At 40.0% G+C, this 26,035-nt stretch overlaps 1 protein-coding gene and 1 long non-coding RNA gene across 2 annotated transcripts in view; one reads left to right on the top strand and one right to left on the bottom strand.

Annotated features, from left to right (window-relative positions):
* The window catches only part of LIPC (lipase C, hepatic type), a 231,140-nt gene that overhangs the window by 60,811 nt on the left and 144,294 nt on the right, over positions 1-26,035 (top strand). The window lies entirely within an intron of this gene.
* Positions 12,195-26,035, bottom strand: part of LOC114035627 — a 70,851-nt gene continuing 57,010 nt past the window's right edge. The window contains exon 3 of the long non-coding RNA XR_003568238.1: positions 12,195-12,598. This is a non-coding gene — a long non-coding RNA (uncharacterized LOC114035627). The remainder of the gene's footprint in view (positions 12,599-26,035) is intronic.

Raw genomic sequence — 26,035 nt, 5'->3', positions numbered from 1 at the left:
CCATTCAAGCTTCATTCATTTTGCTACTTTCAGACCTTAGGCAATGTGATGTTTGCTTTCAGTTTATAGGTTTGGGTTTATAAGGTTAACAACCTGGAGGCGGCTTTAATTCCTGCCTGCAATCTAAGGTAATCTGTAACCAAGTGAATGGCTGTCTGGGTTATGGTGTACTCATCTGGATAGGTTTCCCATGGGCATGGCTAACTGAATCACAGATTAGTTTGCATTTCTAATATGTTTTTTTCTGGGAAAAAAAATAGATTTATTAAAACAGCCAAGCATAGATATTGACTTACATTAGCACATTGTATTTTAAAGGATCATACTTGATTTAGAGCAGGATTCAAGAAATATCAGCTATTTTTCAAAGATGATACATGATTTAGAGCAAGATTAAAGGAACAAAAACACTTGGCTGGCTCACTCATCAATCTTTAAACGACTATCACTCTAACCTTCATTTTATCTCAAGATTGAATGGAATACCCCTTTCTAACAACCTGAACTTTTTTTGGAGTTAGTCCTCCTGGGATATGCTCATCACTCCAGGACTTTGAGCAACACCATTTTTGATCCCTGGGGGCCACCCCCAATTTTTATCCTTCTCCATCCAGTGTTGACATAGCCTTTTTTATTGTAGTTGCTTGTCTTTGTGGCAGTTCCCCCATTGTTATATGCCACCCCAACCCAATGATGACTCAACTTTTATTTGGAACCTTCAAAGATTTTCTGAAAGGTCACTGGTTCTCTCTTATCCAAAGGCTAATTTACCTGCTTAAGAACTCAAATAGTAAGATATGTTTGTCCTTATAGAAACCTTATTTACCTGCCTTTCTCACCCCACCCCACCCACCATGGTTATTTACAAATTCTATGATCTGAGTTCAGGATGCCTTGAACTGAAGCATTGCCACCTTTCTTTATCATAGATTCCATCGGTTCACCAGATATCAAAGTAAGACTCTCCATTCAGAAGTTCCTTGGGCTCATCTGGAGTCCTTTCTATAGATCTGAGGCACATTAACATTCTGTCAATCCCAAGAGTTCCATTAAAACTCATAGATGGACGCCATCTGATCCTAGCAATTTATTTTTGTCCAACATGTCAGTTAGGTCTAGATCATCTTATGTGTTTCTAACTATTTGATCTGATAACTCCAACCCAATGATTTCAAAAGACTCTTTAAGGGCTTATAACTTTCATCAAAGCAAAGATTTCATTGAGTTTCTCTGCTGTCCTGTGCATTGTAATCAACAAGTAGCCCTGCTGATTCTGCCCTCTGCTTTGATGTAGAAAACGTCTTTAGTGTCATTTACAAAATACTTAGAAAGGTCTATGGGGTACAGCTTAAATTCTGGTTTGCACTGACCTGCCACATTTTGTGAGTTTACCTATTCTTCCCACAGGGAAGTATTCTAATTTGTTAAAAGATGCCTTTAACACTAAGATGGTTTTTCTTTCTTTGTCAGTTTGTCAAGCATTTTTTTTCAAGCATTAGAATTGGGATATAGGGGGCAGCTAGGTGGTGCAGTGAATAGAGCTCTAGCCTTGGAGTCAGGAGGACCTGAGTTCAAATGTGGCCTCAGACACTTGACACTTACTAGCTGTGTGACCCTGGGGGCAAGTCACTTAACCCCAATTGCCTCACCAAAAAAAAAATATATATATATATGTATATAATTTTCCTAGGCTTCTATGAGATATGCATATGTGTATGCATATATGTATATTACAAATAAGATATCCAAGTAATTATGTGTATATTTGCCAAATATAATAATCACACAATACAGATATAATAAATATATATAATACACATATATGTGGCCCTATACATCTATGTATATTTATGCACATATGTGAATAAAAGATATAAATATGGTTGCATTATAACATGGTATTTTATCTTTTACATTTTAAGTCTTAGGACTTCAGTGGCTGTTTTTTTTTTCATTTATTGCTTTGGGTTTTTTCCATGACTAATGCCTACATTTTATCATAATTTGCTTTTATAATTGAGTGATTTTTTTTTTTTAGTCTTCCTACTCCAAACGGCATGCCCTGTTCTGATCACTCTTATTCAGTGCCTCAACTGTGATTACTGAGAATACTAGGCCCCGCCCATGATTTGGGACCATTGGTTCCAGGAATTGTAATCATAATTAAAATAATCCCTGACATTCATAGGGTATGTTAAGGTTTCTGAAGCCCCTTTCATTCATTATCTCATTTTATTTGAGAAAGTCATCCTTTGTCTTTTCTCCTCACTTACATGTATTATTCTAAGATTGGTATTCTGCCAATCTGCAAATTCCCTAGTGTCATTTAAAACTTCCAGCTCAGTTATGCATTATCCCCATTTTGTGTGAGTTTTTCCTGGTGCTCCCTGAACACTCTTCTCTAGGGACAGGAAACTGGAAGCACATTCAGCCCATGTAATTTGGATAAGCAATGCTAGACCAGATCTAACCACAACTATCCTTATTTGCTTCCCCATTGTTGTTGTTCACAATATGTGAAAGTATTGGTGCAATAAAATCTGTGAACCAAAAAACAACATCTATGAGAACAGCCCCCTCCCACCACAATGATGGCCCAAGGAGAGCTTGGACGCTGGCCACTAAATGTTGAATGACTAGTAACAGTCCCGTCTGTCCTTGCCATTATAACCAACTTACACTTAAGATAATTACTCCAGAGACAAAGAAGGTTTCCCGAATTACAGGTTCTAGCTTTGCCTTTGAGAAGGCTGTTGGAGGTGGTTTGTGTATGGTGAAAAAAAATAGAAGGAAAAATTGATGAGAAATCAGTGATCTTTCCGGGAATAGGAGACAAGCCACAAGAAATGCTTTTATTTTTTAAAATGCCATTTCTAAAAAGAAAACAACCATTAGAGGGTGTGAGAAGCCCCATGCTGTGTAATACACAACACTAGTGTTTGTTGGGAGACCAGTGGTACAACAGAGAAGCCCATTACCCACCCACTTCCTATGTGATCTGAGAGAGAATATGAGGATGAAAAACAGGCAGACAGAATGATAATTCTTCTAGCAGAATGTGCAAATATGTTGTGGGATGAAATTATAAAGCATAGCAAAAATAGAGTGAGAAGAAATAGTTCCAATTGATATATTTCTGCTGGCCAGAGGAAGATATCTAGGAGACAAGAGTCCTGGGTCCTTGGTCAATTGAAGCAGCCAGTAAATCATGTGAAGCCAGACCAAGTATGAATGAGGCAACCATTGGCCATTATAGGATACTGCCATTTTACTCAATCTAGGTGATAAAGGCCTGGCCCACGGAGATAACAGGTGAATGGAGAAGAGGGATACATTTGAGAGATATTGTGGAGGTGGAATATTAAGGACTTGGCAACTGACTGAGTACAGGGAGTGAAGGAAGGAAGAGCCCAATGTGAGCTGAATAACTGGGAAGGTGGTGGTGTCATCAACAAACATGGGGAAGTTGAAAGAAAGTTGGCAGGATTGGCAGGCTTATTAGGAAAGAAGATGAATTTTGTTTTAGACATGCTGAATTCAATTTGCCAATAAGACATGAAGGTGGAAAGGACCAGCAGGCAGCTGGACATTCGGGACTGGAGTTAAGGGAAGAAATGATGGATGGAGATAAATTCAGAAGTCAGTTGTGCAGAGGTGATAAATAAATCCATGGGCATCAATCATAGAATCATAGCTATAGAGATGGAGGAGATCTTGGAAACCAACTGGTCCAATGTCCTCATTTTATAGATGAGGGAACTGAAGCCTAGGAAGGTTGAGGTTAAGTCCCTTCCCCAAGGTGAGCTCATGAAAGGAGGTAATATATAGAAAGAAGCCTTATCGATATTGATATTGATATTGAACCTTAGGGAGCCAACATGTGGCACCTACAATTACCAAGTTGTAATACCAAAGCCACGTGGCACGACAGAAAGGACACTGGATTTAGAGTCAAAAATCCTGGGTTCACTTCCTGATCTCTTCTTCCTCAGATTTCTTCCATATATAAAATCTGTGTGTCTTTGAATCTAACCAGAGTACCCTGGCACTGTAGCCTCCCTGTATTTCTATTAGTGCAGCCTAAGATTACATTAGCATTTTTTAGCAGCTGCATCACAGTGTTGGCTCATACTGAGCTTGTGATCAACTAAAACCCTGAGGCTTTTGCATATAAACTGCTGTCAAATCAGGTCTCTCCCATTGTGTAGTTGTACATTTGATTTTTCTAACTTTAAATGAGGGACTTTACATTGACCCTGATAGAATACTTTTCATTAGATTTGGCCTATAATTCTAACCTCTCAAGGTCTTTTTGAATCTTGATTGTCATTTGTCCCATTAGCTATCCCTCCCAGCTTTTTATCATTCACAGTTTGATAAGTATGCCTCATCTTAATGATATCATTCATGTTTACTTCGAAATTGCAAAGTGAGACACAACAGGAGGTAGTAGGTTTCCATTATAAACATTTGTTGTATTTCCCAACATCACCAGGTGGTCAGTAAGTTTTGTTATTTTTTTCGTATACCAACTTTATAAAAATGAAAGAATCATAGAATCTCAGATCTGAAGGGATATCAGAGGTCTTCTGATCAAATCTAAACTATAATTCCCTCTATAACATTTCCAACAGGTGGTCATCCAGACTCCAACTGAAATCTTCCATTAAGAAGGAAGCCACTACCTCCAGGGCAGCCCGTTCCACTTTAGAAAAGCTCTAATTATTAGGACATTTTTCCATATGTGGAGACTAAAGATAGTTCTCTTGTCTTCTCTTCTCAAGGCTAAATACCACTAGTTCCTTAAACCAATTGTTGTTATGGCATGGTCCTTAATCCTGTCACCATCCTAATCACCCACCTCTAGACATTCCAATTTTTCACTATCTTTCCTAGAATGCCATGCCCATAACTAACATGTGGTCCTACTAGGGAAGAGTAGAGCAGGACAATTTCCTCTCTCATTCCACATCTCTTGATGTAGCCAAAGACCATGTTCATTTCTTTGGCTGCCACGTCACTTTGTTGATTCAATCTGAGCTGCTTCTAGGCCACAAAAAACTCCCAGATCTTTCTTACATGACCTTTCATCTAAACATGCCTTCCTATCCTGAAGATGGTTTATTTTTTACCCCAACTTTTCAGGACTTGTCCCTCTTCAATTTCATTGTATTGTACTTTGCCCACCATTCCAGCTTACTGAAACCCTTTTGGATCTTGACTCTGACGCTGGCTTCCTTACTGTTCCTTGAATGAGACAATCCATCTCCTAAATCTGGGCATTCTCTTTGACTGTCCCCCATACCTAGAATTCTCTCCCTCTTCATCTCTGCCTCCTGGCTTTCCTTGCTTCCTGCAAGTCCCCACTAAAATATTACCTTCTACAAGAAATCTTTCCCAATCTCTCTTAATACTAGAGCTTTCCTTCTATTGACTGTCTCCACTTTATTTTGTACATATCTTGTTTCAACATAGTTGTTTGCACGTTGTCTCTACCATTAGAACATGAGCTCCTTGAAAGCAGGGATTGAGTTTGTTGTCATGTTATTCAGGGGAAAGATTTTGCCTTTCTTCGTATCCCTAGTGCTTAATACACTACATGGCCCAATTCACTTGCAAGTCATGACATCACCTTTCTGATGTCATGGTCCTCTTCAAGAACGAAGGACAAACAACAAAAGTGCTTAATACAGTGCATGGCACATAGTAGTCACTTAATAAATGCTTGTTGACTGACTGATTCTGTATTCTATCATATTGGTTATGCCTCCTAGTTTTGTGTCATCTGCATATGTGTTATGCATGCTATTTATGCCTCCATTGAATTACCCTGATAAAAAATATTGAACGGTGAAGGACCAAGAACATTCCAAGATACCCGATTAGAGAATATTCAACATTCCCCAATCTTCCAAACCAGCAACCCTGTCAGAAAATAGCAACAGTATAGTACATGGGAAAGAGTATAGGCTCTAGAGTGGGAGGACCAAAGGTCAAAGTCCACCTTTGACACTTACTACCTGTGTGACTCTGAGCAAGCCATCTGGCCCTCAGTTCCTAAAGTGTAAAATAAAAGGTTGCACTAGATGACTTCTGAGGTCTCTTTCATCCCTAAATCTATAATCTGTTCTTGAGGAAGCCATTCTGAATCTATAATCACTGCCTCCTTTTCTAAATGCTCACAAACTCTACCTCGAATAATGTTCCAGCATTTTGCCCAGTATCAAAATCAGGATCACTGGCTGATTTGAAGACTGAAGCCTCCTCTCTCTTTAGAAAACCAAGACAACTTCTGCTGCTCTTTAGAACTGTACCAGCTCTCCCAATCTCTATGACATTATAGAGATCATTGACAGTTTAAACACTCATATCAACCAACAAGACCTTGAGCAAGTTATTTTACGCTTCTGGGACTCAGTTTCCTTATCTGTAAAATGACAGAATTAGACTGAATTAGACCCTAAGATCTCTTCCAGTTCTGTCTAAGAATAGCTTATAAGTTCCTCGACATTCATGTAGCTAATAAGCATCTACTCTGTCAAAGGCACTGTGTTCAGCATTGTATGGGGGGAAGTGATGTCCGAAAACACAATAGTCTATAATCTATTAGAGGAAATAAGACAGCTGTAGAAATAGCTACAAAACAAAGAGTAATGGAAAGGATATTGGAGAAAGCAGTGGGCCAGAGGTCAGGCTATAATGATTCTGGTCTCAGTTCTGATGAGTTTATAACATCAAACATGAGTTTATGAATTACTTGTCCTCTGGGCTTTGATTTCCTCATTTTTAAATTGTAGCGGCTGGACTAGATGACTTCTAACGGTTACTTCCAGTCTGAGAGTCTGTGGTTAAGACAGTACAAGACAAGCTCAGAAGAACGTAAAGATCATTTCTTATGAGGAATGATCAGGGAAAGCATCATGGTGGATGTGTCACTGTTGTTGGTCCTTGAAGATGGGGAGAATCATATTAATCAGAGAGAGCAGTACAAGGAATACCCTGGACAAATGTGGAGTCCTCACACCTAACCCCAACTTGAACAGTAGCCACAAAAGGCATTGGGCCTATACAAATTTTCATGTTCAGAATTATCTTCAAGGGGAAAAAATTAGGGAATAACCCCATGGAGAACCACTGCAGTGACATGCGCCAGGTTGGGAGGAAGGCAATCCCTATACTTTCAGTACAGAACTCAGGGGAAAGTCAATCATGTTTCCCTGACAACACCTAACCCCAGGACTCTTACATTCCCGTCCCTGTAGAAACTGGTTCAGCTGAACATCACATACAAATTGCATCTTCACAGGGACCCGATTTTTGCAGAAATTTATAGTCATAATAGAGTCCAGTTCCTCTCCTGATTTTTACCTCTGCTCCAGCAAATTGTACATTCCCTAAGCCTAGAGAAAAAAAAATATCACTTGAACTGTCACTGCAGCCCTTCTTTTGTTGTTATTAGCCTATAGTTTTCCTGGTTCTTCTTACATTGTACCAACAAATCAGCTTCTGATGAGTGACTAATTTGAGTTCTCTTTATTTATCTGTATGGTAATCAAAGGCTACATTGTCTCCAAGCTGACCAGCCTTTTCCCACAGTGGTACATAGTTGAGCTCTTATTCAGCAGGTATTTATAGATCTTTGGGGGTGTGATCTTTCCTTCTCTTTCATGCTTTTATGGGTCACCACATTTTTTTCTTGTTTATTGATAGCATTTGAAAATATCCACCCTGCTCTCCCTTGGTGGTTATTCGTAGGCAGTTGAACAATGAACAAAAGCAAGCCAGCAAAAGTGATTCATTGAGGCAATGAGGAAAGGAGGCATAGATTTAGGCCTCGCGGGGATGTTCAGAGGCCCTCTTGTCCAACCCCATCATTTTATAGGTCTGCTAACATGAGGCGAACTGATGGAAGGCCTTAAATTCATCCGTAGATGGCTCTCTCATCTGTGGGCACTCCCACCAGTGCAGCATATAGTCAATCAATAAATCAATCAATAAACATTGATTAAGTGCCTGCTATGTGTCAGGCTTTGTGCTAAATGCTGAGGACACAAAAAGAGGCAAAAGACCATTCCTGCCCTCAAGGAGCTTACAATCTAATGATCCTGGTAGTCCTAATCTTAGACGCAGAAGGGGCCCTCAAAGGTCTCCTAGTCCAATTCCCTCTTCTTATAGATGAAGAAACTAAAGCCTAGGGAAGTCTAAGGTCACAAAGGCAGTAAGTGGCAGGCCAGGATTTAAATCCAGGTCCTTTGGCTCTAAACTTTGCTATGTAACACTGCTCCTCAGTCATACTTCCAATACTGTGTGATCCCTTTTGTAAACACTCCATGGAGGACAGGGGGCTTCCTCTGATTCATTTAGTATCTTTTAATGTAGCATTTGCGTTGTCCATCATTATCTCTACTTGACCATTTCCTGGGTGACCTCTTTTAACCTACTTCTTGCTTCCATTTGTTTTGCATATGCCTATATATGTACGGAATATCTCCCCCAATAGAGTATAAGCTCCTTGAGGACGGGGGACTTCTTCATTCTTTTTCATTTTCATGCTCTTTTCATTCATGTCTTTGTATCCACCATATCTAGTGCAGTAGCTGCCACACAGTGGGCATTAAGAAATGCCTAATGATTAATGCAAATTACCTCCTCATCTCCACCGTGTGTCCTTCCACTTCTCTTTGGATCATCAGCTGTTTGGATTCTTCAAGAACCATGGTTTTCCTTGGCTCACAGCCATATATTATGGCAGAACTTTCCCTGTGAGTCATAAATCCTTCTATGAAAGCTTTACATAAAAAAGAGAGCAACTAAGCTTTAAGTGAGTCTGACATAGTGACCATTTTAAATAGCTTGCATCTTAACTACTGAAATAACTCATACTGTTCTTCTTTTCCTATTGCACTTTATTCCTATATCTTAGCAGGTTCAGAATTATTATTTATTATTATTCACAATTCCATGAAATATTCTATGGAAATACTGAGACATGAAATCCCAAAAAGAAAGGTTAATTAACTTGCTTCATTTCACACAGAATTATAGGGGTAAGAGGAGGGTAACTACAGCCTTTTGAATCTTTGCCATACTGTCTTCTCAAAATGTAATTTAAATATTGTCAAATGTGCCCAAACTATGACCTATTTCTCAACCCCCATATAGAAAACATGGGTGTCTTAGAGAAACTATTTTTTAAAATGTTATCCTGGTCATAAAATGAGGGTGACAAAGTTATCCTTGTGCCTAACGAGCTAATGGAATACACCCAGCCTCTTAAAGAAAATCAAGCCAACAAGTATTTGTTAAGTATTTATCTGTGTGTCTGGCCCTGTACTAGGTTTTAAGGTAGAATGCTAAAAAAAAAAAAAAGGTAGAAAACATGTGCAATCCCTTATCTCAGATTTTAAAATCTAGAAAAACATTCTTATAAAATGATAAAACTTTAGGGCTGGAACTTTGAGGTATCATGACATTGTAGACAGAGGACTTGAAAGTATGGTGAGATCTGGGTTCAAATTCTGTTTTTGACACTTAGTGGATGTGTGACTATGGGCTGGATGCTTAATTTCTCTCAGCCTCAGTTTCCCCACTTGTGAAATAAAGATCACAATATCGGTAGGGTTTACTTTACAGAGTTGTTGTAAGACTCAAGAGAGATAGTGTACATATAACGTGTTGCTGGAGGTATATGGCCCTCCTCCATCTCCTGGGGAGCTGCCCTGACTGACTGGAGTCAAGTATTGATTAATGAGCTAGCCCTTCCAGTCTAAAGGGAAGGATAAGTTATGAGGTTTCTGTGGAGAATAGGATGCCACACAGGATCAAGGAGAAGGAATGCTGGGAATTTCTACCCCTAATGGGCATTCACCTTGATCACCCCATAATATATGAAAGCCTTCTTCAAACTTTAAAGCATCATATAAATATTATTATGATTCTTATCCAACCTAATCCCTTCATATTACAGATAAAGAAATAGGACCAGACAGGTTAAGAGATTTCACCAGTAGCCAAAACAAGAACAAGAAAAAAAAAATTCAGGCCTCCTGATCCTAGGGCTGATGTTTTTTCTATTACAAAAGGCTGTTTCCATACTTGTATATTATTACTGTAGGAATTTGGGATTACGTCAATGTAGCCACTCCCTCCACAGAAGCAGATGTGAATGACTGTAGCCAAAAGAAAAAATAAATAAATAAATCATCACTCCATGGCTTACCCTGTGGTGATGTGTATCTCTGCTATGCTCCTAATGATCCCATGATCCTATGAACTTAGCTAGCTAACCATCAAACAACAGACCCATAGGTCCCTTACTGGGCCAGTACTCAATGTGTTCTAACATGGTAGAACCATTTAGAGTATGTACTCTGTTGACATGGAATCAGAAGCCACATGATTATGGGTCATCAGGCTCGGACTTGAAAAGGAGTCTCCCGTGTGATACATATGATGGGCAGGCAGATAATCTAGGAGTTCTTCTGGTTGGTACCCTAGTCTCTGGAAGGCTTAAGTCCTGACCATTCCAACAATTCACAGCTATTTGATACTAAACATGCCTCTATGGACATTAGCCTGAAGAGCCAGTATTCCTGGGAAGGAAGTATGCTTTACAAGGTGGAGGTGGTCTTCTGGCCTTAAACCTGCATCCCTTGCTTACATTCACTTTGTTGTCCCTCACACACAATCTATATGTGTAACTCAGTCCTACAAAGAGCCCCATTTTGTTTTCCCCTCATATCTCATAAAGGTATCATTTCTCTCAGTTTTGCTTGTTTATACATCCATGAATTGCCTCTGTGATTTGCTCCTTCAGATTTTGTATGGTAAAATGGTGTGCATTGACTGCAAGTCAAACAAAAAGGCATTATTTTTCTTTTTTAAAAAGAAATTGGGATGGTGAATTAGGGGACATACTCCCCTCTCAGTTATTTCCCCTGTACTGCCTAAAATGCCAATCCAGGCTTCTGTTTGCCAGCAATAGTCAATATGAAGCTAGTTTTCTCCGTCTGTAACCAAGGAACCCTGAGAGTCAATTAAACCAATTCCAGAAGAGATGGGTGACAACTCATTATCCTAAACTATTGGGGCTAAGTTTCAGGACCTAAAGATATTAACTAAAAATCACTGCCTGATATTCCCATGCATACATTTGGCTCTGCAACAGCAACCCTAGCTTCTGTCAATACCAGGTCAAAGAGAAAACACAGAAGAGATGAATATGAGGAAGGTAACAAATCAGACAAGCTTCTTCTTTTGTAAAATGATGGAGTTAGGGTAGAGGAGAGATTCTAAACCTCATTAATGTTGTGGTCCCCTTTGGCAGTCTGGTGAAGCCTGTGGACCCTTTCACAGAATGATGTTTTTAAATGCGTAAAATAAAATACAAAGGATTACAAAAGAATCCAATTATACTGGAATACAGTTATCCACATTTTTCTAAGCCAAGTTCACAGACCTCTAGATTAAATTAACCCCTCAGATCCCTTTCATGTCTAAGTCTTTTGATCCTGTAAGTCCAAAGTGTTTTGTAAGAGTGGTAGATACTCTGCCAAAAGAGAAAACATAGCAACTCCTTCATTCTCTGTATAGCTAGGCTGCTTTGGATAATAGATTAACCTGCAGCTAGGCAGAAAAAAAATCAAATTATGCAGTGAAATTGCTCTCGGCAAGGAGTATCTTGCAGAAGAGATAGGGACCGGTGCTCCTTAAAACACCTTCTCATATGAACACAGAAGCATTGGTTGCTCTTTCGGTCACGGACTTTTTTAAACACTTTGCTCACAACAGCCCTGTGCAGAGGCAGTACAGGCATGACTATTCCCATTTCACAGTGAGGAAACTGAGGTTCAGATTGACTAGATGATTTGCCCAACATCACACAGGTACCTGTATAGAACTGAACACTCTACTCCAGGTAGTAAGAGTTGGCATTAGGAACATGGTCATCAATTCCAGCATCCTCATTATTTCTACACTGCCTTCTGTTGACTGTTTAACACTTAATAGATATCTCACCACGCAGGGGCTCCTACAGCCCAGATAAACAGAACTGACCTCATAAAGCCCAATGCAATATAGATGTTATCTAAAACAAATGTGCAAACCATAGAAAAGGTAAAGTCACATAAGTCTTATGCAAGTAGAATTTTTAATAAAAATATTTTATTATTTCTTTGTCTTTCTCCCTTACCAAGACAGGCAATTAGCTGCGTTTGCAGTATCACAGACAAATGAAATTGGGTCTATGCCCAGTCCACCAGCAAAGGATTTCTACAGCAATAAACATAATCAATTGTGTTTCTTCTTCATTTCTGCTGGGCCCATATGATTGCTTTAATAATGTCAATGCAGATTGTAATTTGTAGGGAAAAAATAAATACCAATTGCACGAGGCATGAAAATTCAGACAACAGAAGTGCCATCTCTGTTTACAGATTCATTTTGTAAGAGCAGGATGTGACTTGAGAGCAGGGGAGGGTGGTGAATAGCCCAGTGAACTTGGAGTCAGGAGAGTGGTCTGGATTTAAAGGCTTCCTTAGCTGCATAATCATCAGCACCTCACTTTGTTTCTCTGAGTCTTTCTCAGTTTTCTCATCTGTAAAATGCAAAAAAAAAACAAAAAAACCTCATCAGGTCATGGTGAGGAAAAGGTTGGAGAAGATGTTGTTGGTGATTAGACTGTGAGACTCAGCCTGAATTTCCTTTGCTGGTCTGATTCAAATCAGGAAGTTGTTTTTTAGTCGTATCCTACTCTTTAAAAACCCATTTGGGTTTTCTTGGCAAGGATACTGGAGTGGTTTGCCATTTCCTTCTCCAGCTCATTTTACAGATGAAGAAACTGAAGCAAATAAGGTTAAGTGACTTGTCCAGGGTCACATAGCTAGTAAATTTCTGAGTCTGGATTTAAACTCATGTCTTTCTGAGTCCAGGCCCACCACCCTAACCATCGAGCCACCTAACTGCCTCCAAATCAGGTAAACCTGAATACAAATCCTGCCTCCAGACACTTACAATGTGATTCTGGGCAAGTCACTTAACCTCTTTCTGTCTCAGTTTCCTCGACCATAAAACAGAAGTAATAATAACACCAGGGCAGCTAAGTGGCGAAGTGGATAGAGTGTCAGTAGTGAAGCCAGTAGGGCCTGATTTCAAATACAGCCTCAGACACTTACTAGCTGTGTGGACCTGGGCAGAGTTCTTTGAACTCTGTTTGCCTCCATTTCTTTTTTTATTTTATTTAAAATTTTTTTTTACTTTTTAATTTATGAAACAAAACAAGCATTTCCATGATATAATAAAAAAGATAATTACATATGAGACTACAAATCTATTATGTACAACTTGCTATTCCTTTTAAATGTGTAAGAGAGTTATCATGTAAATTTCTTTTTTTCTTTTTCCTTTTTTTCCTCAGTTTCCTTATCTGTAAAATGAGCTAGAGAAGAAAATGGTAAACCACTACAGTATCTTTGCCAAGAAAACCCCAAATGGGGTCATGAAGAGTCAGACAGGACTGAATACTAAACAACAATGACACTTCCATCACAGTTGTGTGAGGTTCAAATGAGATAGCATCTGCAAACTTGAAGAGCTATATAAAATATTATTATTGTTGTTAAGTTCACTCGAGAAGCCTTTAATTGTTTCCTGTACTCCATACATTGTATGCCTCTGAGGCACTAGGGATACAAACACAAAACACCCCTTGCCCTCAAGGAGCTTACCTTGTGCTGGGAGGAATAGTGTGTACACAGAGGAGTCAGTACCAAATATATTCAATTTCAGTACAATGGGAGAGAATATTAGCTGGAGGAATTAATCTGCTCCTGATTTCTCCAATACAACTTCTGCCTTGACCTCTGTATGTGAACTATTCACCTGCCATCCAAACTCTTCTCAGTTAACTGGACTGGTTCCTGTCCTCTAAGACCCAGCTGAAGCCCTCTTTTTGCTGTGAAACCTTCTCTGATCTCCCAAGCAAGAGTTCACTCACCTTGGAACGTCTCAGGAATTTATACAAGTGCCCCCATAGAGTACTTAGCCAGATATCTCCTTGAATTATGAATTATTTTTTCACATCTCTGTCATATCTATAACTAGATTGTAAACTCTTTAAGAACAGGAATGTAGCTTTTATTCTTTGGTATCATTCCGTAGAACCTAGCACAATGTCAGATGTAGTAAGTGCTCAGAAAAATATTTGGGGATCACTGAATTTCAGGGGCCATCTGGACCAAACTACACCTGAAAAAGGATACTATCTACAACCTGCCCAACAAGTGGTTATCCAACCTTTGCTTGAAGACTGTGTTTCAGTGGTTTCAGTTGTTCAGTGATTTCCGTCATGTCTGACTCTTTGTGACCCCATTTGAGGTTTTCTTAGCAAAGATATAGGAGTGGTTTGCCATTTCTTTTTCCAGCTCATTTTATAGATGAAGAAACTGAGGCAAACAGGGTTAAGTGACTTGCCCAAAGTCAAAGAGGTAGTAAGTTTCTGAGGCCGTATTTGAACTCAGGAGAACAAGTCTTCAAGTACTGCGCTCTATCCCTGGTGCCACCTTGCTGCCTTTTAAGCATAAGAGAACTCACCAATTCCTGAGAGATCCCTTTCCATTATGGATAGTTCTAATTGTTGAGAAGTTTGTGGGGTTTTTTCTGCCTTACCTGAAGCCTAAATTTACCTCATTACAACTTCCATCCTTTGCTTCTAGTTCTGGCACCAAGTAGAACATGTCTCTACTGCATGACAGCACTCCAAATAGTCCATGATACCTATTACATACCCTTCTCAGACTAAACATCCCTAGTTCCTCCAGCCATTCCTCGTATAGCATGGGCATGAGGCCTGTCACCATTCCGTTTGTCTTGCTGTATTGACCTCCAGTTTATCAATGTCCTCCCTAAAATAGCGGGCCCAGAATTCAGAGGGATTCTCATCTCCTTATTCCTAGATGCAACGCCTCTCTTAAGGCAACCAGTTTACTCAACTATTGCTCAGGTACAAAGGACTCAGTACTGATGGAGATGGAAGGATGCTCACTATTCGTGCTATCGTGACAGATTTCCAAGGGGGAACAGAATTGTTGCATCTTTGAACAACCCCAGCTTTAGGTTCTTGCTCACTTTCTTGCTGAAATGCCAGCCCATTTTCTTTTGTTCACTGCCCTGTAAGGACTGGAACCTTTTTAATAAAAACTGGCATTTTTATAGTGAGTGCTTTTTAGTTTACAAAGTACTTTACGTAGGTTATCCCATGTGAGCCTCACAATAACTCCTTGAGGTAGACAGGCTAGGTATTATTATCCCCATTTTACCGATGCTCAGACAGGTCAAGTGATTTGCTCAAAGTCACAAGACTATAACGTAGAAGACCTGTAACTCCAACCCTGGTCATTAGATTTCAAATCCATTGTTCTTTAGAGTACGTCACAGCCATCTTTCATATATTTTACTTTTCTTAGACTGGGTCTCCCTATATAGCCCAAGCTAAAAGTTCAGAAGCCACTCATGGGCCAATCCCACTGCTGAATTCCACAGAAGCTTTGACCTGTTCCATTTCCAGTTTGGGCCAGTTTGCTCCTACTTGGGCAGCCTTAGGGCACTCCAATTTCCCAGGGCTCACCATGTTTGCACCAGACTTAGCATGCACATTCAATCAGTTTTAGGCCTCCTATAGTTCAAAATTCCTGAGTTCAAGCCATCCACCAACCTCAGCCTCCTCAGAAGCAGGGATTACCCAAGTATTTCCATATGCTTTTTAAAAAAAAGTTATCAAGTCATCCTAATTGCCTTAATCTTTCTCTCTAGGTTCTGTTTTCCAACTCTTTTGCTATCCTCTATAGTCACTTCCAAAATGAGGCGGTCCAAATAATCCTCCTAAACTACAGTCCAAGTCATAGATGCTTCATATTGTTTATGTGGTATGAGACCAGGATAACAACTCAGATGTTACAACCACATCTTGTCTGATGCTTTAGAAGCAGAGAGACTTGCTTCTGTCTTATAGGTACCATTTCCCCAATGTCATTTTGGTTCCAAGAAGTTGCCTTCCCAGAGTTAATTCTAAAGTGAGAGGAAAAGAGAGTAGAGAATGGAGCTAAATCAAATTAGCTATTCAATTTTCATTTTACTGGAACCCCTGGAGCACAGGGCACTTGCTCACCTAGGTTTCTTAAATCAATGTGCAGGGTGTCTGCTAAACCTTAGAACTGCACTAGAAACTTTTGGAATACCCTGTTATGGCCCAACTCTAAGAATAAAGGATCATCTAGCCTGAGCTTCTACCCTAGAGAGAGGAGACTGAACTAGAGTAGGTCCCTTCTAACTCAATGATTGTTACATCCTATCTTTTTAATAACTCTCTATTCTAGAATAAATATTTCAAGGAAGGAACATTTGGAAGCAATCAGATGTTCTTGCAATGCTAATCTTTTCTCTCCCCCTCTACCTCTCACTCTTTCCCTCTCTGTCTCTCCCTCATTTTTTTTCTCTCTCATTTCCCCTCCCTCTCTTCTTTCTCTTCCTTAAACTTTTCTTTTCCTATCTCCTCTCTATCTTTCTCTCCCTTTTCTCCCTTTCTCCCTCTCTCCCTCTTCTCTTTCCCTTTTCCCCTTCTCTTCCTGCCTCTCTTCCTTTTCCTGCTTTCCTTCTTTTATCTTTTCCACCTTTCTCCTGTTCTTCCTCCTCCCTCTCTCTCCTTTTCAAGTTATGATTTTTCCCTTTTCTGCTGTATAAACAGTATTATGTTCCTTCATTTACTTTACTTTAATCTTTTTTTAAATTGGTCCTGTTCCCACTTCCTCTCTTCCCCTCAGTCCTCATTCCTTCTTCTCATTTGTTCCTGCTTTCCCTTTGGGGTTTTGTTTATTAGTTCTTTTTTCCTCCTGCTTTTACCTGGTTATATAATTCTTCCTCTCTCTTTTTTCCTCTCAGTTAAAGATTCCCCTTTCCTCTCTTCCCCTTCAACGAATCCTATTCATTAGCTTTTTTATTTTTATTTTTTTACCCCTTTCCAAAAAAGAACTTCTCTCACTCTCTTCGTTATCTGATATGAGAACAATTTGTTCCAACAGCCATGAAGGTGTCTAAAGCAGGTGCTGTGGGGTGCTTAGCGCTTCGTCAGACATTGAAGACACCAGGGTCATCCACTGCATCCTAGGCCATTGCCAGTCATCTTGACTTTTGTCTTGTCACTGGACTTGATGACTCAGGAAGAAAGAGTGAGGCTGAGGACTTTGTGCAACTCTGTCTCACCTAAATCCAATTTACTTGAAAGTCAAGGCAGCACCCATGATGTCAATAACATCTATTCTCTTTTTCTGTCTTCTGTAGACCTTTGTTCTCTGATTCACGACCCCGGTAATTATCTGGTCTCCCTCTTTTCTCTGTATTCTTTATGCAATCAAAGCTTCCAAGGTATTCATGCTGGCTTCCCTTTAGGTGCTTTCTGAGGTGATTATAGGATCTGCCCCAGGCATTCCCCTCTTCCACCATGCCTTACTACCAGAACAATGCCATTTATTGCAGGTGTCAGAGAGGACATTGCCCATGGTAGGGCCCCTTCCCCTCATGTTCCTAATTATGCAGCCCACCACTGATCTATACCCTTCACTGGTTACCTTTTTCCCCACATTTGCCTCAAAATCTCCTCCCTGTATCCATGCTTTCCCACACTCCCCCAGGTGCCAGTTGTCCTCTGGGGTTCCATCTCACCCCCTCCCAAGATAGGACCAGTAGACTCTTCAAGCTTCAAATCCCCCAGGCCAAACCTAGTGTAAGATCCCCATCTCCCTGAACAGACCATCTCTCTTCACCCACAGGAACATTCATAAGTGGAACCTCCTTCTACAAGGCCTCCTTCCTTTCCCTGCCTTTTCAATCCTTCCCTCCTCATCTACTCTCTTATAAGTTCTTCTCTTTCTGAGACCACATAGGTCACCTTCCTGTCATTGCTAGACCTTGATTTCACCCCAGCACATTACACTCTCTTCTCTATCCCTCTGCTCCCTTGTCCCCTTTCATATACCCTCCTATGTTGTAATGTAGACCCACCAAACACCACCACCACCAAACATTCACCAATAGGCAAGGTGTTGCCAGGTTCTGTCCATAATGCCCCGTCTGCCTCTTCACTATTACCTTTACCGGATTTCCACCTTCTCCTTGCGCGTATTTAGAAAGAAGTCTGTTATTGATCTCTTTGTTGTCACTCTATTGATGTTTCTGTCCGTGCCTACTGCATTTCTCTTGTTTGGGGGTATTTGAGGAGCAAATCTCTTCAGTTCTAGTTTTCCTTCTAAAAAATGTTTCACACTTTTCTTTATTATTGAACTTCCATCTGTTTTCCTATATGGTTATGGTCAGATTTGTAGGGTAAGTCACCTTGGGCTGCATTCTGAGCTCCATTGCTCTTCAGAACACATTATTACATTCTCTCTTGCATTTTCTAATGGGTATAGAATGGTCTTTCATTATTTGGATGTACTTTCCTTTGGATTTCAGGGTCTTTCTCCTGATTACTGGTGGAACTTGTTTCTGGATTGAATTATTAAATTTAACCACTGTGTGTCTTGGAGTTTGCAGCCTTAAGTTTTTTTCTGAAGGCAATTTATGAATTCTTTCCATTGGATTTTCATTTTCTATGTTCAAAAATTCTGGGCAGTTCTCTTCTATTATTTCTTCTGTTACGGTGCCAATATTTTTTGTCCTGTAGTGTTCTTCTAGGAGACCTATGATCCTTAGATAGTCTTTACCCATCCTGTCTTTGAGATCAGTATGTTTTGCTTGCATAGTGAGCATATTTCCTTTACTGTTGTTTTTTTCTTCTCTTCTTCCAAATTGGCCTTTACTTTGGTGTTTTTGCATTCTTAATCTATTGTTCTTTCTTCCGTTTCTTTGGTGAAGCTTCTCATTGCAGATTCTAGTTTTTCTATTTTGCCCATTATTTTTGCTGTATAAGCCATAAGTTCTGCTCTAATAATTCGCACTTCTCCTTTGAACCTCTCAGGAACAGTATGTTGTGGTTCCACATTCTCCTCAAATTCCACAGGGTCATCTGTCTCATGTTGGATCATTTTCCTTTGTTATACAATATTTAGTTATAACTGCCTGGTCTCATTTACTACACCTGGAGGCCATATTTCCTTCTGCTGGTGTTGTTTTATCTGTTGATTTATCTGTTTATGTTCAATGTCTTGGAGTTTTCCTCTTCCTAAAATCTTGATTATTTCAGTCTTTTTTATCCCTTATTTTTCTTTTCACTCACCTTCTGACTCCCTCCCCTATGATTGTAATGTCCTTAAGGGCTGGATTTCAAAGTGTCTAAACCTCCTCCCATATGAAGCAATTAATGGTTTACCTGCCTAAGTCTCTGCCCCAACTGACTCTTGGGTGGTTAGAATTGGCCCCCACTAGATACTGTTCTCTTTCCCTCAGGCTTGGTGGAGGCTGTACCACACACACATACACACACACACACACACACACACACACACACACACACACACACACAGAGTATCTTCTCCTGGTGTCCTGTCTCACTCCTTATATTCCTTCATTCTTTGGCCTAGCACCAGCTTTGTAGTGTTGCTACTAGGTTGCCTGCCCTGACATTGGCTTCACTAGTGTTATTAGGTTGTTAGCCTGGACCCAGGCTCTGCCGGTATTAAAAGGTTGTTTGTCCCAACAGTTCAAAGTTTTGTAGCCCTGGTCCTAGCTTTTGTTCCTGAGGGTCTGTGTCCATCTGACTGTCATAGGGCAAATTTCCATAGCCTGGAGTTGGGGTCTCTACAGTATTAGAAAGAGGGAGGGGGGAACCAGGGTGTGGGAGCGGGTTTTGCTGTAATCCTGTGTCATGTCCTTGGATCTGCTAGTTGTCAGTGGTCAATGAGTGTCCATTCCTGGATTTGGGGATTGCTATTTTTTTTGAGGTGGGGAGGCAGTTAGGGTTAAGTGACAGCTAGTAAGTGTCAAGTGTCTGGTCTGAGACCGGATTTGAACTCAGGTCCTCCTGACTACAGGGCAGGTGCTCTATCCACTGTGCCACCTAGCTGTCCCTTGGATTGCTTTTTTTTTTTAACCTTCTTTAAGATTCTGCTTGTCCTAGACCATAAAGACAGCTAAAATTGTAATGTCTTTTGGCACATAATTTCTGTTTTGGAGAGGTTTGAGTGGTTGTAGAAATCAGAGAAAATGTCTAGTCCTCCATCTTGTTGCACAAGAGACCCAGAAGTAGAGCCTTATCTGTCTCTCCTTTTATCCCATTCTCCCTCTGACTCTTCTTTTGCACTCTCTTTCTCCCTTTTTTCCTCTCTCTTCATCCCTCAAAGATGCTCCCCAGAGCTTCAGTGTAATAGAAGTTGGAGAACTGATGGGCATCCTGAGATTTGTGGTTCAGAAGGACAAACATTCCAGGGGAAAAAATGATTTTCCCTCTGAACTACAAATCCCAGGATCCCCATTAGTTCTCCAACCCTTATTGCATGGGGAATTGCATTTTGCAAGTGAACCTAGGATGTTTTAACTACTGGCCCTGGAAAAGGGAGGATGGAGGTGGGGAGAGCGTTGAGTCACTCATGAAGTCAAATGTCTTGCAGTTACCAAAAGAGCATCCTTCCCTTCCCCCTTCCCCCACAAGCACTACTGCTGCTGAACAGTGATATGGGAATCCAATCAGAAGACAGACATTCCTTTCTAATGTTGGTTACCAAGCTAGAAGAGGCCCCTACCTATGTCCCAAAGCAACCTTACCTTTCCCTTTCTTCCTCACTGCCATATCACTATTCAGTTTTTAGAAAAAAGGTCTGTAAAAATAACCACAGATCAGATAGAAAACAAAGAGAAGGCTCACAGTTGATTTTGTTTAACTAAATTTGGTACATTAAAGAGCACAGCTGTTTTCAATAATATTGTGTTCATTGAGTAAAAATACCTCCTAGCTAGTTTTCCTAATTCAGTTCTTAAAGTAAGTCCTCATTTTCCCTCATTTTTATGTTAGTAACTTAAAAACCCTGAGGAAGGTGCTGTTGAAAGCAGAAAATAAAATGATGTCAAATTTATTTTCAAGAAGATGTGTCTGTTAAGGAATTGCCTTCATACCTTAATCCCTAACAATAAATTTTAAGATGATGGTCCCACCATGTATGGTTGGAAGTCAAAGAATGTTATAGTCCTTGAATAATAGAAATTTAGGATTCCCAGAGGGTAGATGGGAATCAGATGCAACACATTACAAATATGAAATTATGACAGCAGCAGGGCAAAGGATGTCATAAAAAATGAGCAGAAAAAAAGAAGATGGGCTGGTCACACAGATTGAGTGAGGAATAATCGATGGGGTTGGGGAAATAAGCTTTTATTAGGCATCTACTATATGCCAGGCACTTTATAAATTTTATTTCATTCACAATATCCCTAGGAGGCTGCTATTATTATCCCATTTTACAGTTGAGGGAACTGAGGCAGACAGAGATTAAGTGACTTGCCTAGGATCACATAGCTAGGAAGTATCATAGGTTGGATTTGAACTTAGGTCTTACTAACCCCAGACTGAGCCACCTAGAAGTATGTGTGCCACTACTTTGTTGTGTCAAGAGAAAGGGGAAAAGGCTTCTGGCTCATGGAATGGACTTCCCTTGGCATATTTCTAGGACATGAGCAAGAATCTCAGAGGATAGACAGGCAGAGACAGATTATGACCTGTCTCATTGGAGTGAATATCCACATAGGTCAATTTTCAGATATATTAGACTATTTGAGCATTTTTGAGTCCCGCCATCCCATGCCTTTCCTGGATTGTGATTGTTAGCTGACACTTGATTTACATCTGCCAGGGGTTTCTAAACCTGGCAACAACACCATTGTAGATTGTAACTTTCGGTTGAACTAGTCAAGTCATGCTTGGTCTGTGGTGTAATCCAAAGAGACCCCAAAGTACCTGTGTCACACCTCTATGAAAATAAAATACAACTGGGAAACAGTATGGGACAGAAGAGGGAGCACTGACTCTGGAATCATAGAACTGGGTTCAGATTCTTCCTCTGATGCTTTCTTAAACCTGTGCAACCTTAGGCAAGTCACTAGGGGCCTTAATTTCCTCATCTGTAAAATGAGGGAATTGTACTAAATAACTTTGGAGGTTCATTTCATCTCTTGATCCATTATGATCTTATGATGATTCTGCCAAGGGTTATAGTAAGAGTCAAGCATGAAAACCCAGTCTTCAACAGGACGTTCTTCCTAGCACGTTCTTTATATTTTGACTCATCTTTGTAAAGCAAGCAAAATTTCAGGTGACTAGAAGGGCAATGGGAAAATCCCTATGGATGTGTTGAGATTATAGCATATTACCAAAGATGAATTGCATGCAAGAAGTCATAAAAGACATCATCAAAGAAAAATATGATGGGAAAAGGAGGGAGGCATTTATACTCTGGAGTTATTGATAGCACTTTCACAAAAGTTGTGGTTTTATTCTTATAAGTAAAAATAGCTTAATGCATAGAGGGTTTCTTCAAACCCTCCATACTGTAATATTTCCAGAGTGGTTCATTCCAATAGCTCCAATAGGCTTTACCCAGTTTCTCAAGAAATAGAATCAAGGCCCCCAAATCAATCAATAAGTAGATGATCAACAAATATTTGTGATTAACACACATGGAATTGTGCTGGGGCACCAAGGTGGATATGAGAGATATAAAAGTTGGCCTCTGCTTTCAAAGAGTTTATGATGTAGTGGGTAGACTTGGGCACATGAAGCAATTAGGCAATAATCCAAGGCAGCATATAAATAAATGCTAAATGGTATAATATAGACCATCAGTCTGATGAGTGGGGAAAAAAGGTAATCGTGGAGGTGTTTCCAAGATATATGTTATCATACTGTGATGAAATTTTTCTTTTTTCTTCTTACATCAAAGAGCAGACAAAAATGCAAAAGTCGTGGAGATGGATGGAAAACTAATTATGAGTGCTAAAAAGGCAAATTAATATCTTGTCTCTAATGTAAGGTGGAAATAGATCTTTCTCACTAAAAAGAAGATGAAAGACCAAATAGAAGACTATTTGCTAGGACATTTGATGCCAAGCTACTCTTAAATCCCAAAGCTCAGAAAGCACCAAAGTGTTAGAGTCAAAATCATTTCTGCATTCTTAGAAGGGCTTTTGATTCTGACAAAAGGCTCAGAATGATTACCAGCTGGATATCTACTCCTAGATAGCTCATAGGCTTCAAAAACTCAACATGTCCAAAACAGAACTCTTTATCATCTCTCCTAAGCTTGCCCTTCCCCTCTAAACCTCTCAAATTTCTTTTGAGGGCAGCACCATCCTCCGCACATCGTTCAGGTTTATAACCTTAGAGTCAATCTTGACTTTTCTCTCTCTCATTTCCCAAATCCAATTAGTTCCCAAGTGTTGTCCATTTCTCCTCTACATCTCTCATATCTGCTTTTCTTTAAGTCTCAGCTAAAGTTCCACTTTCTGCACAAAGTGTTTCCCAGTCCTCCTTAACATTTGTGTCTCCAAGACTACTCCCGATTTATCCAATATGCATCTTGTTTGTACATGGTTGTTGACATATTGTCTTCTTCATTAGACTGTGAACTTCTTGAGAGCAGGGGCTATATTTTGCCTCTTTTGTATCCCAAGCACTTAGCACAGTGCCAGGCCCATAGTGTTGTTGCTTTAAGTCATTGTTTAGCTGTTTTTTTAAGTCACGTCTGACTCTCCATGACCCAACTTGGAGTTTTCTTGGCAAGGATACTGGAGTGGTTTGCCATTTCCTTCTCTAGCTCATTATACAGATGAGGAAACTGAGGCAGAGTTAAGTGACTTGCCCAGGGTCACATAGCCAGTAAGTGTCTGAGGCTGGATTTGAACTCATGAAGATGAGTCTTCCTGATTCCAAGCCCAGTGCTCTATCCACTGCGTCACCTAGATGCCCATAGTAGGTACTTAATAAGTACTAGTTGACTGATTTCTCTCTGCTCATGTTATCACTGCACCAGCCCAAACCATCATTGCCTCTCACCTGGACTTCTGTGGAGGCTTCTTAATTAGTCTCCCTAGCCCTAGTCTCTTCCTTCTCCAATCCATCTTCCACAAAGCTGACAAAATAATCTTCATAAAGCACAGATCAGGAAAAGTCACTCCCTGGCTCAAAACTCTTCAAGGCTCCCCCTTCCCTATAGAATTAAACTGGCATTTCAGGCTCTCCACAATCAGACCTTCCTTTTCAATCTAATTTCATACTGCTTCCCTTCATAAATTCTGTGTTCCAGACAAACAAGACTTCCAGCCATTCCCCAAATTCTGAGAACCCGAGAATTCTGTAGACAGAAGTACATTACAATGAAGATGGCCACCCCACCATACAAGGGTACAACACTAGAACATATAGTGAAAACAACAAACTAGCATTTAGTACAAAACTGGTACTGGATCTATTTGGCTTTTGTTATTTTCCTGACGTCCTAGCTTGTGTCAATATTTCTTTCTCATCCCTGCTTCAATTTGTGTCTGCCTGTTGCAGCTAGGTGACACAGTAGATAGAGTTCTGGGCTTGGAGTCAGGAAGACTCATCTTCATGAGTTCAAATCCAACCTCAGACACTTACTAGCTGTGTGACCCTGGGCAAGTCAGTTTGGCTCAGTTTCCTCATCTGTAAAATGATCTGGAAAAGGAAATAACAAACCACTCCAGCATCTTTGCCAAGAAAACCCCACAGTAGATCACAGACAGTCAGACATGACTGAACAACATTTCTATATAGGCAGCCCAGTTTGAACTGTTTGGCTCATGTTTCTAGCGTCTCTACTGAGCCAACAATTACCTCTCATTGAGTTTGACCTTTGACCCAGGACTCCAATCACTGCTTGACAAATGCCATATTAAAATCTAACCCCCGGTTTCTTTGTTTTCTGCCAGCCAAAGTTCACCCCACTCTAAGCAGCTATTTGATTGTTATTAGACCTTCCATTAATGATTACCTCAGAACATTTATTATGTGTGAAATGAGCTAGGTGCTGGGGATACAAGCATTTTTAAATGACACATTTCAGCCTTGTCAAACAAGTAAAAAGTTGAAATCATCTGCTGAAAATGTATAGGGGAATAGAGGGGGAATTGGGAGTTTGAGCAGAAAGGAGAATATCTGTAATAGCTGCTGTGAGTTCATTAGGGGATATATAAGAGATGACTAAAAAAAAATGGCTGACCAATGATCAATAGTGGTTCAATGCTATTTCCCATGTCAGCCTTAATATCAATTAGACAATCAATCCATCAGCATTGTTGACTACTGAGAAACTTTAGAAATCTGTTTCTTAGGAACCACAATGTATGACTTACTCTTGGTTCATGTGTTTTTCTGCTGAATCGGTTTTGACCAGAGACTTCGGGCTACGGTGGAATACTGTTGAATTGGAAGAGGAAGCGAACAAAACATAAAAGGTCTTTCTGTGTCAGGAACCAATGAGTGGCCCCAGTGATCTGTGGATGACTCAAGATGAGCCTTCAGGAACAGACACTTCTCTTTCTTCCCCAGTTTGTTTGTTTGTAACAACTCCCTGAACAATGCTACAATACCATGCCCAACCCAGAAGTATGACTGTAGCCTGTTGGCCAAAGGAAAGTCCTTTCAGAAATAATCATCTCCAATATGATTTGTTATGTAACGCAGATAAGCTAGTGAATCATTTTTCTACTTCTCAGTTGTTAATCATATTAATTTACAGCTAATGATTCTTGTGGTGGAATAGTGGGGCCCAAACAAGTTGACTAATTATAACATTTCCAGAGCACATATAATCATTCAAAAGCAGCTTTCTCAGTAGATGTGACTGAAATAAATGGGCAATTAACAGGTTTAACAGGATTTTCCATTTCCCCCCCAGTAACTCTAGCACATCAAGTTGATAATATGACAATTACTTTAAGGAAATACAATTTAGAAACTTAAAGTATTTAGTGCCATCTTAGTCTAAATCTGCAATCCCCAGTAAAGATGCCCATACTGAAGTGAAATCTTTTAACA

Source organism: Vombatus ursinus, unplaced genomic scaffold (genome assembly GCF_900497805.2).
Source record: "Vombatus ursinus unplaced genomic scaffold, bare-nosed wombat genome assembly UNPS02009205.1, whole genome shotgun sequence".
NCBI lineage: Eukaryota > Metazoa > Chordata > Mammalia > Diprotodontia > Vombatidae > Vombatus > Vombatus ursinus.
Note: the sequence above shows the minus strand (reverse complement) of the source record. Positions and strands in the feature narration are given on the sequence as shown.